Genomic DNA, 14,982 nt, shown 5'->3' with positions numbered 1-14,982 from the left:
GGGGAAAATGGGATCCAAACCCTGAACTAATAAAATGTGCCTAATGAAGTAAACGGTGAGTGTATATAGTGTTTATTACTACTTGGATGGCATATCCTTTAATAGAAAGCACTTTATCCTCTAATAGAAGGAAGCCTACCACCTATAAAAAATACCCCCTATATCATACTGCCTTTTTTTTCCACTGTCTTTTAATTCTAAACACCCAGTGCCAGTTAAATGAGTGTCCTAAATATAAACACAGCAGAAACATGTTAAAGTCTCCCCAGAGTCAGAGAGGGGAAAGCAGCACAGCCATGAGCATGCTTATGTGTATGACCAAGCGCTCATATTGCAAGCTCTTTGTTTTCAGTCCCTTTAAATGCAGACTTTACAGCATTGCAGATGTTGGAGATAAAGTGCTCCGTTTCATTCTCAGCTCTCATGTGGGACATTGAAAATGGTCAGCAGAAATGGTAGTGTGCACACAGACTCAATTTTTCTCTCATAAATCTTTTTTTCTCTTAATAGAGACAAAGCACAAGTGAGTATTTGGGTCGAAATTCTATTGAAGAGGTAGAGAATCTGTTTCAGCCTGGCCCAGAGATGCTCTTCGCACTGAAGGGTCAATTTATTGTGCAAGCAAATGACCCCTTTTCCTTTTTATCTTTTACTGTGTCACAAAAAATGTAATTTGTCTGCACAGGGCCAGCCGTGGCATAAACAGTCTTGTTTAGCACCACAACTACTGGGAGAGGAGGCACATGACTTTCTGAGTTGCTTTATCCACACACTACAGTTGTAGTATTTTTATATATAAATAAAGGCCAGTTACATTTGTCAAAACAGTTCATACAACATTTAATAAACCTATCAGCACCAGATAAATCTCTCTATAGTTCACATGAGGAGATTTGAATTCCTGACAATCTGCTAGCTTTGTATTGCTTCTGCAGGTTTGGAATCTAACTTCCAGTTAGCTGCAACAGGAAGTTAGCCCCAGTGTTGGACAAGACAGCAACCAGCAGCATCAAAATGCTACATCACAATACAGAATTTTGATTACCGAACGCTGCACAAATGGCTCCTCAAAGAATATTTGGGAGTGGTCTTTAAGGATGAAAAAAAGGAAAACTGAAGATAGAAAAAAATAAGATGGGATAAAAGTATGTGTTGTTGATTGACTCTATCTGAAAGAATGGACGCTGAGTTTCTTGCATGTTGTGTTTGAACATATTTAACAGTAAATAGCCACAATAATTTTTAAATTGACCTGCTAGTTAGGCATAACGGATTTAGATGATAACTCATCAAGGTTTTTTTCTACGAACATGTTTTTTTTTGTCAGCTTGTTAGCCAACCCAAGAGGAACTGTAAAAATAATTAATAGTAGAATAACCTGTGTTATTGTATGCCTAGGTTTGGCTGTTAGATAATTACCAATGTTTTTGTGGGTTTTCTTGTTTGTTTGTTTGTTTGTTTGTTGGTTGTTGTTTTGCAATTTAGAGTTGTCTTTTAATTTTTAACAAATTAAATTGAATATAGAGACGGTAATTCTCACCTGGCAAGCTGCAGCTAGAAAGTAATTTATTTATTATTCATTTTAGCTGTTTCACTAGAACAATCTTTACATGAGATTTACTTGCTAACTTACATAGAACTGCAACATAATTTATAATTTATAATAGTTGTTTTTATTACCTAGAATCCAATGTTGTCTCACAAGATTAAAGTGGTGTTGTAAGTTTACTATTTTAATACGAAATCTATGAAATGTTCAGATTGCCCCGAATTCCTCCAGGCTAACTATTAACTTTCTAGCTGTGTTTAATATTAATTATATGGCTAGTTATGAGCATCTACTATTCAGTGTTGTTAAGGAAAAGCAATTTTTAAATGGAGAACAGCCATGTCTCCATGTTTTACTGTTTTCTCCATGTCAGCACTTGTGCCTAGAAGAAGGTCCTTCACCTCAAACCATCCCACAGTGAGAATGGATAGATCTAGCATCTGCTGCCATCCAATGAAAAACACAAATCCGTTTTGACAAATTTATTTTCCTGCCAACAACTCTTGTCTTTCACATTATCCTGCATTTCACACATTTTGACCATAAGTGACTGCAGGTGAAAGGGAGGTTGGCTGTGATTTATTTCTGGTGATTAGCATAGAAAAAAGAAAAGGTGTATTAAAAAGAGGAGAGGACGATAAGGCCTTTTGAGTGTGATATTCCAGGCCCGGTTCACTGGTTTAACTGAAGCCATATAGGAGCTCTCATATAACCTTTCCTTTTTACTGTATCACCATGGTGACTGCTGAGGTAAGCAGTTGATCTCATTAAAACAGGAGCTCGAGCTGACAACAGTTTGGAAGTTGTCCTTGAGAAACAGAAACAGTAGCCTTGGAATGCTAGCACAAGCCTCCTGACAAAAGGACAGCTTTTTGGGAAATTTCCGGTTTCATTCAACAACCCTTTACCGATTTGCATCATTAGCATCATAATATGATTCAGGAGGGTAGCGTACAATGGAGCAGAGCAGACCTTGATACCCTGAAAGATGAGCTCCAGTCCTTTCCTTTTGTAAAGTACTGAAATTCCTTGCATGTAGCACAAGGCCAAGTTTTTGTGTATCTGTGTATCTCTATTTTAAAGTCTAATAAAGATGACCATACAAATATTAAATGACTGACCCTTAACACACTGCAAGAAACATCACTTTTTTTATCCAAACATAATGGATCAGTTAAGCAAATTCATATGATTTCTATAGAAATATGTTTTAAAAATGAAAATATAGGTAATTTTCACAGACCAACCCCCAAAAACATCTGAGATGATCCCTTCCACTAAACAAGATTAGTCATAAATGTGTCCAGGACACCTCATAGTGTACACTATGAATTTTTAAAAACCTGGCTTGAAGATGACCTACACAGAAACACTGCTGAGAAAAAGCTGGAAAGCCTGAGAATGGCCACTGCTGACGGAGGACTCGCATCTGTGTGGAAATTTTAGACATTAAAAGAAGTAATAGGTTAAAAATAATGGAATATATGATTATGTGTCAGCAAACCTACCGCAAAATGCAGTCAACATTTTGGCACATTGGGCAAAGCGTGTGTTTTTTCACTCTTAGGGTACAAGTAGTCCCACTTTTGCTTTTACTGCTTTGGCAGTTGCATCAAAGATGGTCGTCATGGTCAGGGTCAGCTCCCCATAGGAAAGTAAGAAGAGTAATCCTGTTAGAGCTGTTATTATAACCTCTAACAGCTACACACGTACTGTGACCATCTCCACTGCAACCGTGTCGGCTGAGTCACTGAGCCCTACATTTTGCTAAAGTGCACTTTTTGGAATCGAACTGTGTCAGAGAAAGATTGCAACCCCATCTGCTGATACCTAAATTAGTATTTATTATGATATAAGTGCATTAATCTTATAGCCCAGACAATAGGTAAGTTTTATTTCCGATGATTTGTTGATTTCTTTGTTTTGGGGGGGTTTTTTTGGGTTTTTTTTTTTTTTTTTTTGGTTCATTTTTTTATTGGTAGGATCTATCTGAATAAAAACCACAAGTGAAAGAGCTTTGTCTGCCAAAACTCCTTCTGTGGTAATGTGTAGAGAAATGATGTTGCCAGACAGTTTACTGCAGTGGATGGATGCCACAGAGATCTCATCAGCTTCACACAAGAGATGTTTATATAACTACACGCAACGCTTCAGATACCTTCTGGTAATAACAGCTTGCCTGCAATCAGAGCTTAAAGCTACCTTGACAGTATCAACCTTCTGGGACTTTAGCACCGCCTGCTCATTTAATTTTGAGTGACACATAAGGAGCAAAATCAAATGAATAATTTCTAGTGTGGTCTCCTGAGATGTGGAATCAGAACTAAATGGACCTCACTGACTATTTGAGGATTAAGTGTAAATTATGGATATTTAACAGTCCACATTTGGATAACATATGTAAACGTATAAACTGGTGGTATTCAGCTGTAGTTACAGATAACTAAAACATGGGTTCAGAATGTTTAGGAAATTATAATGAGACCAGGTTTATATATTCTTTGTTTATTTTCTAGACAAGGAAACTTAGAATTTCTCAATCCTATCAACAAGATATTGGGCTGTCCGTGAGGCTGATCTCAGAGTCAAAACAAAAAGTATCAAAACAAAGACAGGTCACTTTAGTCCAAAAGACTCAGTTAGGCTTTTCCTTTTTCAGGCATCCCTTTGAATACAGAAACTTCACCAAAGGGATTAACCTTTGGAAATACAAAGCACAATACTGAAACTGGTCATTAGTAATATAATATTATTCTAATCTAAATGATATAAAATATAAACATAAAAAAGTCCTTGTCCTATAAACAAATATAAAAAAAAATGCATACTAAAGAAAAGCAAGTTATTCACAGGGAATAATAATAATAATAGAAAAAAACTGCAACAAAAATAATATTCAGCCTCAGATTTCTCACGTAAATGAAGTCCAGTGTCTCATCAGATTGTGCATTTGGTTGAGTTAATACGAAGCATAGCTGTCTGGCTGGATGAGGGCTGCTCATTTTTATAACTGATTAGTATTGCAGTCTGGTGCACCCTAAGAGCCGCATACATCCTTAGACTCACTGCTTATTGTCTTTAAACGGCATAAACATGACAAAGATTCACTACAACGTGGGCCCATGAATACCGATTATCCATTAATGCTTCATTTAAGATAGAGCATGCCTTTGTTATTAAGGGGAGCTGGAAATGCTCCTCAAAGAAAAGTGAAAAGTTGACAGAGTGGTAAGTTAATTTTACAGGCAAGGTACCACATCATTCCCTCGGTGTAACTGTAGAATTCAATCAGGAGTAAAACCTTAAAAGGCGACGATAAGGCTTTGGAAACAAGAGCCTGCATTATAGTGTGAAATAAGCTTTCTGTTTCCCAGGTGAGATCTATAAAAATGGTACAGTCAGCCAAATAAATGTAGTTGCAGAACCACAGGCTGCTGTTAGCAACTAAATTCACACACAGACCAATTCCAGATACAGCAAATCTACAGCACGTCAATGTAAAAAACTGAAAGCTGATACATCTACTAGCAAAGAACTGATTGGTTTTGATTTGGGAATTTATCCATGTGGGTTCCATAGCTAGACAGTTTCTGTGTCAGTATATTTATTCTCAAATAGATGTGTCTGTGAATACACAGTTGTGTACACACAGTCACTGCGTATCTCTATTCAGCACATAAATAAATTGAGTGGTTATTTTGAAAGCAGTGTAAGCTCTTGCTGGCTTAGATTGGGATAACAGATTGCCTTGGGTGTTTTATCTAAAGTTTGTTATGAAGTCCACATTTATAAATCTGGTCTTCTTCTCACATGCAGAAAGCTGCTGTAATAAAGCTGAATCATAAGAAACATGGCAGAGGTTCATAGAGTGAACCTGCACGTGTAGGTACCCTTAGTGCTTCAGTGAGCAATGGGATCTTTGCAGACGCTTGAGTTTGAAAGCATGTTGTGGGGAGGCCACTGCCATTGGGGAGTGCTGTTGCCATGAAGGCATGTTCTCATCTTTTCATTCTTTTTCTTCTTCTTCTCCTCTATAATAATAATAATAATAATAATAATAATTTTCTTACAACTGCATTCTAACAAAACATATATTCACTAGAAACATTATTCATTGCTCGGCAGCTGTGCTGTATGGGCATGTATACATTATTCTCCTCAGCAATGAATTAGTATTATTAGCCATTATAAACCCAAGTAAGTGTTGCTATTAATCACTGTATACCATTTTTAAATATTTCTTAAGCCATGTAAATAGCATTATAACTTAATGTTCTCAGTTATGCACCTTGTCCTTGTAATAAGATTAGTATGGTTCCTGGGGAACGGCTCTAGTGAATGCCAAAGCCAAACACCTGCTTGTCCAATAGAAAATAGGCCAACTGTGTGTCACCTTGTCCACTTGGTGTTTTTTCCACACTGGACTTATATGTTTTCAACACACCGGCAACTATTTGTGTTTGTTGTACTTCATTGACTGCGAGCATTCCTTCACGAGGAAACACTGCCGTTTGAGAGAATCTCGCCAACTGGGACATAGAAGAGTCAATGACCTGCAACATGATTCGAAGGATGCACATGGTAGTGATTTTTACGTCAACAACAGGGACAAGCAGACACACTGGCTGTAGTGACTCAACTTCCTGCAATATGCCCTTCAGGCTGAAAAACAAAAAAAACCTCACAGATATCACAGTCTTGACAGTTCTGGCTGTTGTTCCTGTTAATGCTCCTGTTAGTTTTGTGGTCTTGCTATTTTTACACCACTCCAGCCATACCAACACAGCAAAAAGTGAAATAAATACCACTACACTGGTCAACTGTGGCTAAAACTTGCAGACAATTAAAGATGATCAAAACATAAACATATAAAACATACAGTTTAAAACATTCAGTCTAGGAATGGAGATTACTGTGGTGCTCACTGGTTTTTACTGTGCAGTGTGGGGATAGTCTGGGCAGCTGAACTTCCAGTGAACTGTAACATTTTGGCACTGGGGCATCCTGGAATATATCAGATTCCCCTGACAGTTCACTATTCACTGAAATATTCTTAGACACATCCCACATGACTTATACCGCTGTGATTTCTTACACTGTTGAGACACCGAAGCTATGAACAGACGCTATATAAAAGACTCCTTGCCAGTTTAAAGAGCCGCTGGTGGGTTTGGACAAGCCCTGTATCTTCCTTTTAGCAGTTAAACACTCAAAACACCCAATCTAAACACACCTTCAGCACCTTGAAACACAGACACATTTGTGACCTCCTGTGTTGGAAATTAAGGCAATGATAGTGACAGTGCTGCGATAGAAGAAAAAAGGGGCGTGAAAGAGAAAGATAGAGAATATTTGCTTTTACTTTGTAGAATTCTTTTGGAGTCTTATCAAAGATATGGCCCATACTAGAGTGCCTCTGATTGGATGGTTTTTACAATTTTCAGCATTTCTGGTATGGATTGTAATGTAACTTGTAACTCTAAAGTAACCATCAAGGAGTAGTTTAACTACCTCAACAGCCTTTCCCCAGTGATGGGCTAGGCATCCCCATTGTCCCCTGACTCTGGTTCCTATACAGAAGTGATGTAATCTGGATTTAGTGGCTCCTCAAAGTATTCTAGTGACGCAGCAACTGAAAAACATATGGTAAATGGACTTATTTAGCTCTTTGGTGCTCTAACTGAGCACTCAAAGCGCTTTTATCTGGTGTCACTAATTTCTAAACCTTGGCTATGGCCTTCTTTCTGACCTCCCAGACTTACTCTTGGTATGATCTTTGTTGGTCAACCACTCCTGGGCAATTTGATCTGACTGTTGATTAGTGAAGTTCAAATTCTTTGGAAATAATGTCTAATCTATTTAAACAAATTGTTAAAGAATTGGAATTTGGACTATATATCTATGTTTGAAATGAAATATTATATATGTTTGAATGTACATGTGCACACCTATCCTATACATGCCTAAGGGCACGATTACTGTAGGTCTGCACCTTTTGGGGCTGCACAGAATGTTTTTGTGTACGAGTCAACATCCAGTCAGGAAATTGTTGCTCATATCAGTAGTCAGCCAGTAGCTATGGTGAAGAAAGAGGCCAGGGTGAGGGAGAAATGTTATGCATGGTTGCTTTGCTGTCCCCTTAGCCCTGAGTTTTGGCAGGCCATCAGAGGGAAGCAGATAAGGCCTCACACATGTCTCACGTTTGGTGAACTGGCAGTGAGCTGTTCAGAGACAGATGCTGTGGCTTGGTGGGAGGAGTGGACATTGCACTTTCCATCTCCTGCCATTCTCAATTTCCTATGGCAGGATGCTGATTTAGACTAAAGTACTAGCAGCTAATTTGTATGATAAATGCAACTCTCTTTTTTCCCTCTTTCTTTCACCACCTTCTCTCTCGAGCTTTCTAATAAATGCTACACAGGAATAGCAGCCAAACTCCAAATACAGCCGCAAGGTTAAGTCACACATGTAGCCTATTAGCACACCAGCATCCCTTATTTAAAAAAACTAACTTCATTTCGCTGTCAAATATGGAATATTTTGTTTGATCAAAGAGAATCATCAAAACGTCTTTGGGTTCTTGCCATGCTCTCAAGATAACATTACTGTACTGTTTATGAAAAGACAAATCTTCACCATTATTAGATGGGTCAAACACTGCTTATTAGGTTTTTGACAGTGTGATTTTCTTAAGCTTTGTAGTTATAATGGCTTGAATGAAGAGCTGAGAAAACAAACAAGCAAAAAACTCAAAATAAAAACTTTTGTACCCCAACTCTTTGTGCATTTTGACACGAAAGCCACACCACTGTTATTGTGTCAGATTCTGGGTGAGAATATTAAGAACTTTTTTTTAAAATTTCCAGTTGTGCTTGTAACTGCTCTAAAGGTAACATTCCCATTATAATTATTCAAAAGTCATATGCCATGCCTTGAATTCTGAAACTCTCTGAAGCTGTTTTATTTCTCTGCATTTGTGTTATTGAATACAGCCAGATTTGTATCATTGAGTTTCTTTTTCAAATATAAATGGATTAAAAGCTGAAAAGTGTCAATGACACTTGAAGTAATGCCAGTGGAAGCATCTGTAGGAATTTATCAGCAAAATGCCTAAACAGAAAAAGGTTATAGAAGCTAAACTGACAATAATAGAGTTACAGCTGCAGAGTCTACCAAAATAGTTCTTTACTTTAATTGTCACCCTACCAACAAATTTTACATACATCAACTAGGAACCTCTAGTCGATTACCCTCCATGAGTAATCAATTCAGGTAAATATTTTTATTTTGTATTTACATAATTAAACCACTGAGGTTGATTTTGACCCCAGTATAAAATAACTGAAATAAACACACAGCCAGCCAGTCCAGAAGCCTAATCTTTCCAGAATGTCCTGGGTCTGCCCTGTGTCCTACTAACTTCCTCCTGCTAGGACATGCCCACTGCACCTGACCTAGCAGGTGCCCAGGAGGCATTCTGGTCAGATGACAACACCACCTCCTTTGGATGTGGAGACAGTGGCTCTACTCTGCGTCCCTCCCAACTCACTAAGCTCCTCACCCTATCTGTAAGGGACAGCAGACATGCTTCAGTGGAAGCTCATTTCTGCTTTTATCCCCAATCTCATTCTTTCAGCACCCAGAGCTTACGCGAGGGTCAGAATGTAGCTCAACCCATACACTGACAGCTCTGGGATCAGCTCTCTCTTCACCACAGCAGACTGGTACAGTGTTAACATTAGAGCAGATGCTGCACCAATCTGTCTGTCAATCTCCCGCTTCACTCACCCACTCTCATGAACAAGACCCTGAGGTACTCCTCCACTTGGTGCAGCAACTCATTCCTGACAGGGAGTGGGCATTCCACCTTTTTTCCTTGGTCTCAAACTTGAAGATGTTAAGTATCATCCAGCCACTTTACACTCCACTGACAACTGACCTAGTGCAAGCAGATGAAGCCAAAAGCACAACATCATTTGCAAAAAGCATAGACCTTTCCAAACCTTTCCCCCTCCAGACCTTGGCTGTGCCTAAAAACTCTGTCTATAAATATTACCAAAAATCACTATGGTTGTACCTCGACATCTCCAACATTCTGACAACTTCCAAACTTAAAAAGGAATAATAAGGCAGAAATAGAAAAGCAGAAATAATCCTGCATTATTTTGAAGAAACTGGCAGTTATAAAAACTGGAATGATTGAAATAAACTGTGAGACAAACAAACAAGGCACAAGGCAAAGAAAGAGGGAAGATGAGGATTAATGTGTGTCTACAAAGCAGACAGGACCCAAGTTTCAGACTGTGCAAAGTTGCCCTGGAGAGTATTTGCAACATAGTAGCAGGATGTAAGGTGCAAGCTCGGACAATGTACACTGAGAGACACAACCAAGTCGCCGGGATAGTGTACAGGAACATCTGGGCCCTGTGTGGACTGAAAGTCTTCAACCCTTCAAGCGAGACAACACATAAGGTTGTTGAGAACAACAGGGCTAAGGTCCTGTGGGACATTGGGTTCCAAACTCCCAGGCCTCTGGTAGAGGACCAGAGCAGGAGGAACATACACATACTTAAGAGGGAGATTTACATATACTGTAAATTGGCCTACAGTCCATGGGATAAGGATTAAACACAACAAATTGTTATTTCCAGGCAAAAGAGAACATTTTTAAACACAACACATATTCGGGGTTGTGGCTTTTCAATTTGAAGAAAAAATATTTTAAATATTAATTGTGCACATATGTAAACCTGGGAAGTATAATTTCTATAAACTGTTTAAAGTATTGTACTACAATTGACACAGAAGAACCTTCACAGCTTTAGAAATTATTTCTGCTTTGTATCACTGGTATCACAAGTTTTTGATAAAAGTATATAAAAAAATTGGCATCTAATTGTTAAAACAGGGGTGAAAGGTTTTTGGCCGTTGGGCAGAGAGCTGAAGTGCTTCTTTTGTGTTTTGAGATGTAAAAAAGGTCTTTTGCACAGACTAGTCGGTGTTGTAAGAAATGCCTTAGCGGTTTTGCGAATTGCATTATTAAGGGTGAAAATGATATTACTGATGTGAGAACTGCATCGAGGCAATAGAGAAAAACTGTATCATAGGACGACAAAATTTTCCTCTGCAGTTGCTGGAGTTTAGCCCCCTGCAACTTGGTGGATGGGTAGGCTATGCTATCCAATCAATACAAATGTTTGTGAGAGGAAAGCCAGGAAAAGATTACATCGTTGTTTCTGCATCCGTAATTCCCATTTGTTGGTTGGGTGACTGCTTGGGTTGGGGGTGGGGGTTGGGTGAGGTTACAGTCGACTAGTCAAGCTCTTCCCTGGCAGATGAAATGATGCAGCTGCTGTGGCCTTGTTTATCAAAGGAGATGCACAGAGTGTTTGCTGCAGCATTAGAGAGGGAAAAAAGGGTATGTGTTGAACTGGACACTCAAAATTGAGCAAAAAAGGGGAAATGCAAAAGATTGGAGAATTATATTATAATCTGATTTACAGTTCAGTGCCCATATTTAGATAAGAATGTGAAGCAGACGATTTTTTCTTTTGTCCTATTTTCTTTTTATGGGCTAACACTCTGAGTTGCCCATTCACATATTGGTTCTGCATTTACAGTACTTGTGTTTTCCCTCCTCTTATTTTTCTCTGTGTGGCAGCCTTTTAGATAGTAGGATAGTAAGAATATTCAGAGAGTGTACAGCACAACTGACCTTTAAATGGAGAAAAATTTGTCCGTCATTTATTATTCATTCCTCAAACTAGACTTCTGATGCAAAAAACTTACTTTACTTAACTATGCACAATATTTCTGCAGGTTTAATATAGAAAACCCTATATCCTCATGTCCCCCATTACAATAACGACAACCACTTACAATGAATGGATTTGATATTAAATTAAATCTGCAAAGCTTTATCTGTGGGGAAACCATTATTATAAGGGGCGATCGTGGCTCAGACAGTCTCAGTCGTTGTGTCCTTGGGCAAGACACTTCACCCGTTGCCTAGTGGTGGTGGTCAGAGGACTCGGTGGCGCCAGTGAATGTCAGTGTACCCCAGGGCAGCTGTGGCTACAATGTAGCTTGCCATCACCAGTGTGTGAATGGGTGGATGACTGAATGTAGTGTAAAGTGTTTTGGGGTCCATAGGGACTAAGTAAAGCGCTATACAAATTTTTGTTTAAAAATAACGTAATCACTCACAAATGATCAAAGTAAAAATTGTATTCATTTTCCACTCTTAGTTATAAGTTATGATATTTTTTAAGAATTCCATTGTGACATTTTGCATTTTTTTGGATTTGGGCAAACAGTTTCAACCAGGATACTGCCATTGGAATTATTCATGAACAACAGAGCCATTTGGGTCATTCCTGCTTTCTAAACTCTGAAATGTTTGTATAAGATATAATCACCTAATGCTGCTGTATCTCAGTGGAGCTGAGAAAATTGATTAGCTGCAGAGGAAATGTCAAGAGCTGAACTGGATGTTGACTGATGAAAATGTCCTTGACATTATTCTGATCCCTGTATCATTTACTACAAACTAGCCTCCAACCTATTTAAATCAGGAGGCTAATTTGTGCCAGTGTCAGTTTTACTGCCCTGTCATTGTTTTGGTTTAGCCAGCAGTTATTGCCGACTCTATGACACTTCATTACTACCTAATTAGTATTCCGGATTAATTGGCCATCTTGTTAATTATAACCTCTAAATATTATGATAAAGCTCCTGAACAATTAAAATGAGGTGGGTTAGAGGCGGTGGAGCTGCATCACAAAGGACTGTAAACTACAGCGTATTCTCACTTGAGGGGAATACGGTGGATTTAATTTGAAATCTTAATTTGATATCAAATGTTTTACTTTGTTATAAAAACAATAACAAAGTAAAGCAACAAAACCAAGCAATTCAAAAAAAAAATCACACCCATGTGCACATTTTGCTATGATGACACATGCAAAGACATATACACAAAAGGTAAAAACAATACCAGTGTCAGCCTTGCAGCTGATGTCTTTAAGAAGCCAGCAGTTTTATTATTTACCTACTCTTTGCATGTACTATATGTTTCTAAAGAGGATTGTGACCTCGTGTCTTTGGCACTATTCACTGTGACCCAAATCTTAGAAGAGAGACGTTGATTAATCTCAGCATGTAGGCAATTTTGTTGTTTACTGATTTAGTGATTATGTGGGATTTAGAAAGATTTTTTTTCCCAAACAATTTATTTATTTATTTCAAACCGCAGGGAACAAATCTGCAAAAATTTTACATTGTATACTATTTTTTTGTCTTTTGATTTTTTTAAACAGGTACTTCCATCTCTGTGGCACAGTTTCTCTTTAGCTTTAAATCCAATATCTGAAGGTCAGATTTACAACACTAATTTCAACAAGAGACAGTCGGTCAGTAAATCAGGTCAATGGACATTATCCAATATAATCCACTCTAATCTCACAGAGTATACTCATAGCGGGAGATTACCTCTGTGTTTCATTTTAATTGCTGTGTTAAAATCCTGATTTGGTCGCTTATGATTTGTAACACTAAAATGGAGAGACTGTGACGTGTCATGAAATTGGAAAGGTGTGAGTTTAGTCAGTCTACAGTCATTCATTTAATAAGATTTAATTTTAAAAGTACCCCAATGTGAGAATCTACCCAAGCAAAACCAAAGCAAAAAGGTGGGTGCTTTTCATTTGTTCTTTACAGCAATGTTTTATTGGTTTACAAATGATTCTCTTTGCATGAATGGTGATCTGACAGATGCATGACACCAACAACTGGAAGCAATTCTATTAAAATGATTAAAAAAAACCAACCCATTAATCCCCAACAGAAAAGACCCACTAATCTTTAAAACCACACACACAGAAACAAAAGTCTGTGGACACACGCATCAACACGCAATCTGGGAGGTATCAGAAAGGACAATACATATAAAAATTTTCATTTTTGTATAGCACACAGGTCAAAACATATTAAAGTATCAAAATTTCCCCCCAAAAAAGCCACATAAGCACTTACAGTGCTGTTTCACCGAGATTATTTAATAATTAAAAAAAAAAAGTTTACACCTACAAAAGTGGGATTTGATGAGGGAACCATAAGAAGCTGAAAAAAATGCAGTCACTGGCAATAACTGCGATTTAGACAACTGAACAACTTCAGTATAGAACAATATAGAACAAGTAGATGGTACATAAGCCATTGTGCCTCATTTTCAACTTCTTGTTACTAACAAAAGCTGGAAATGAAGCAGGATTTGACAAAAGCATCATTGTCTAATGTCAACAGTCCAGCACAGTCCATGTTTCTAAACTGTACCATAATCCTGCAAACTCCATAGTTAAGCCTGTACTGAATGCCCAGGAAGACCTTTGAATGACCTCAGATTAAAACTGATTTTTTTGTAAGACATTTGACAATATCAAATGACAAAATAAGTCAAGCGACATAGCAGCATATCCACTGTCTGATTGACAGATTTACCAAGAATTTGAAGATTCACATGTAAGCTTCAAATTCCCAGTTTATCAAATGTCTTTGTGGTTTTAAAATAATCTTTCAGTCAGTCTCAGTCTCATTTGGATATTGTATATACTACTAATCCACTAGAGGGGCATTTTTTTTTGTCCAAGAAGAGGCAAGGGATTACCGAGGGGCAAAATTCTCAGATGTGCTACTCTAATCTGTATCACGCTGATGCTCTCTCCTGTTCTGCTGGATGATACAGTTACCTTGTTGTTCTCTACATGAATGCATTGTTTTATTTGTAAATGATTCCGTCAATGTCAATAACCAAACTAAATCTGGACACCAGAATAAATTTTCAGTAGGTTTACTGCAACCAAACATTTTCAGAAAAGTCAAAGGTTTTTTGAGAATTGTTTGGTGTCTCTTCTTTGAGTTGAGGCAAACGAGGGAGGTGGGCAGAAACGTCCAAGAGTTCTTTCCAAACTGTCTTTTTAAACCACAGGTCTTCACAGGCTGCTTTTCACAGAATTCACAAAGCAGGAAGCCTCTGCACAGAAGAGAACAGGGTAAGTCCAGAGCAAAAACAAAAACAAAAAACAAATAAAACACACGCAGATCTTCTCACTAAAACCAAAAACACTGAGCTGAAAGCACTGAGCTATCACAGTTGAGGGAACTGAGGGAAGCCTTAATAGCAGGTGGTTAATCACTAGATTGCACATAGGTGGATAATTACCAACTGCTTCCAGGTACAAAGACTGGGGAGGTGGGAAACCCGGATGGCTTCGCCTCATAAAAGCACAAGCTAAATTAACAACACACACTCACACAGACAGAGGACAGAGAAGGAGAGCCAAAAATGGGGAGAAACAGACAGAAAAGGCAGGTCGGCATGAAAGGAAAGGGGACCATGGAAGTTTATTGTTCTCAATAGATGTATTTGTGGTAGA

This window comes from Maylandia zebra, linkage group LG1 (assembly GCF_041146795.1).
Source record: "Maylandia zebra isolate NMK-2024a linkage group LG1, Mzebra_GT3a, whole genome shotgun sequence".
In the NCBI taxonomy this organism is placed as follows: domain Eukaryota; kingdom Metazoa; phylum Chordata; class Actinopteri; order Cichliformes; family Cichlidae; genus Maylandia; species Maylandia zebra.
This window is presented reverse-complemented; position numbering follows the sequence as displayed.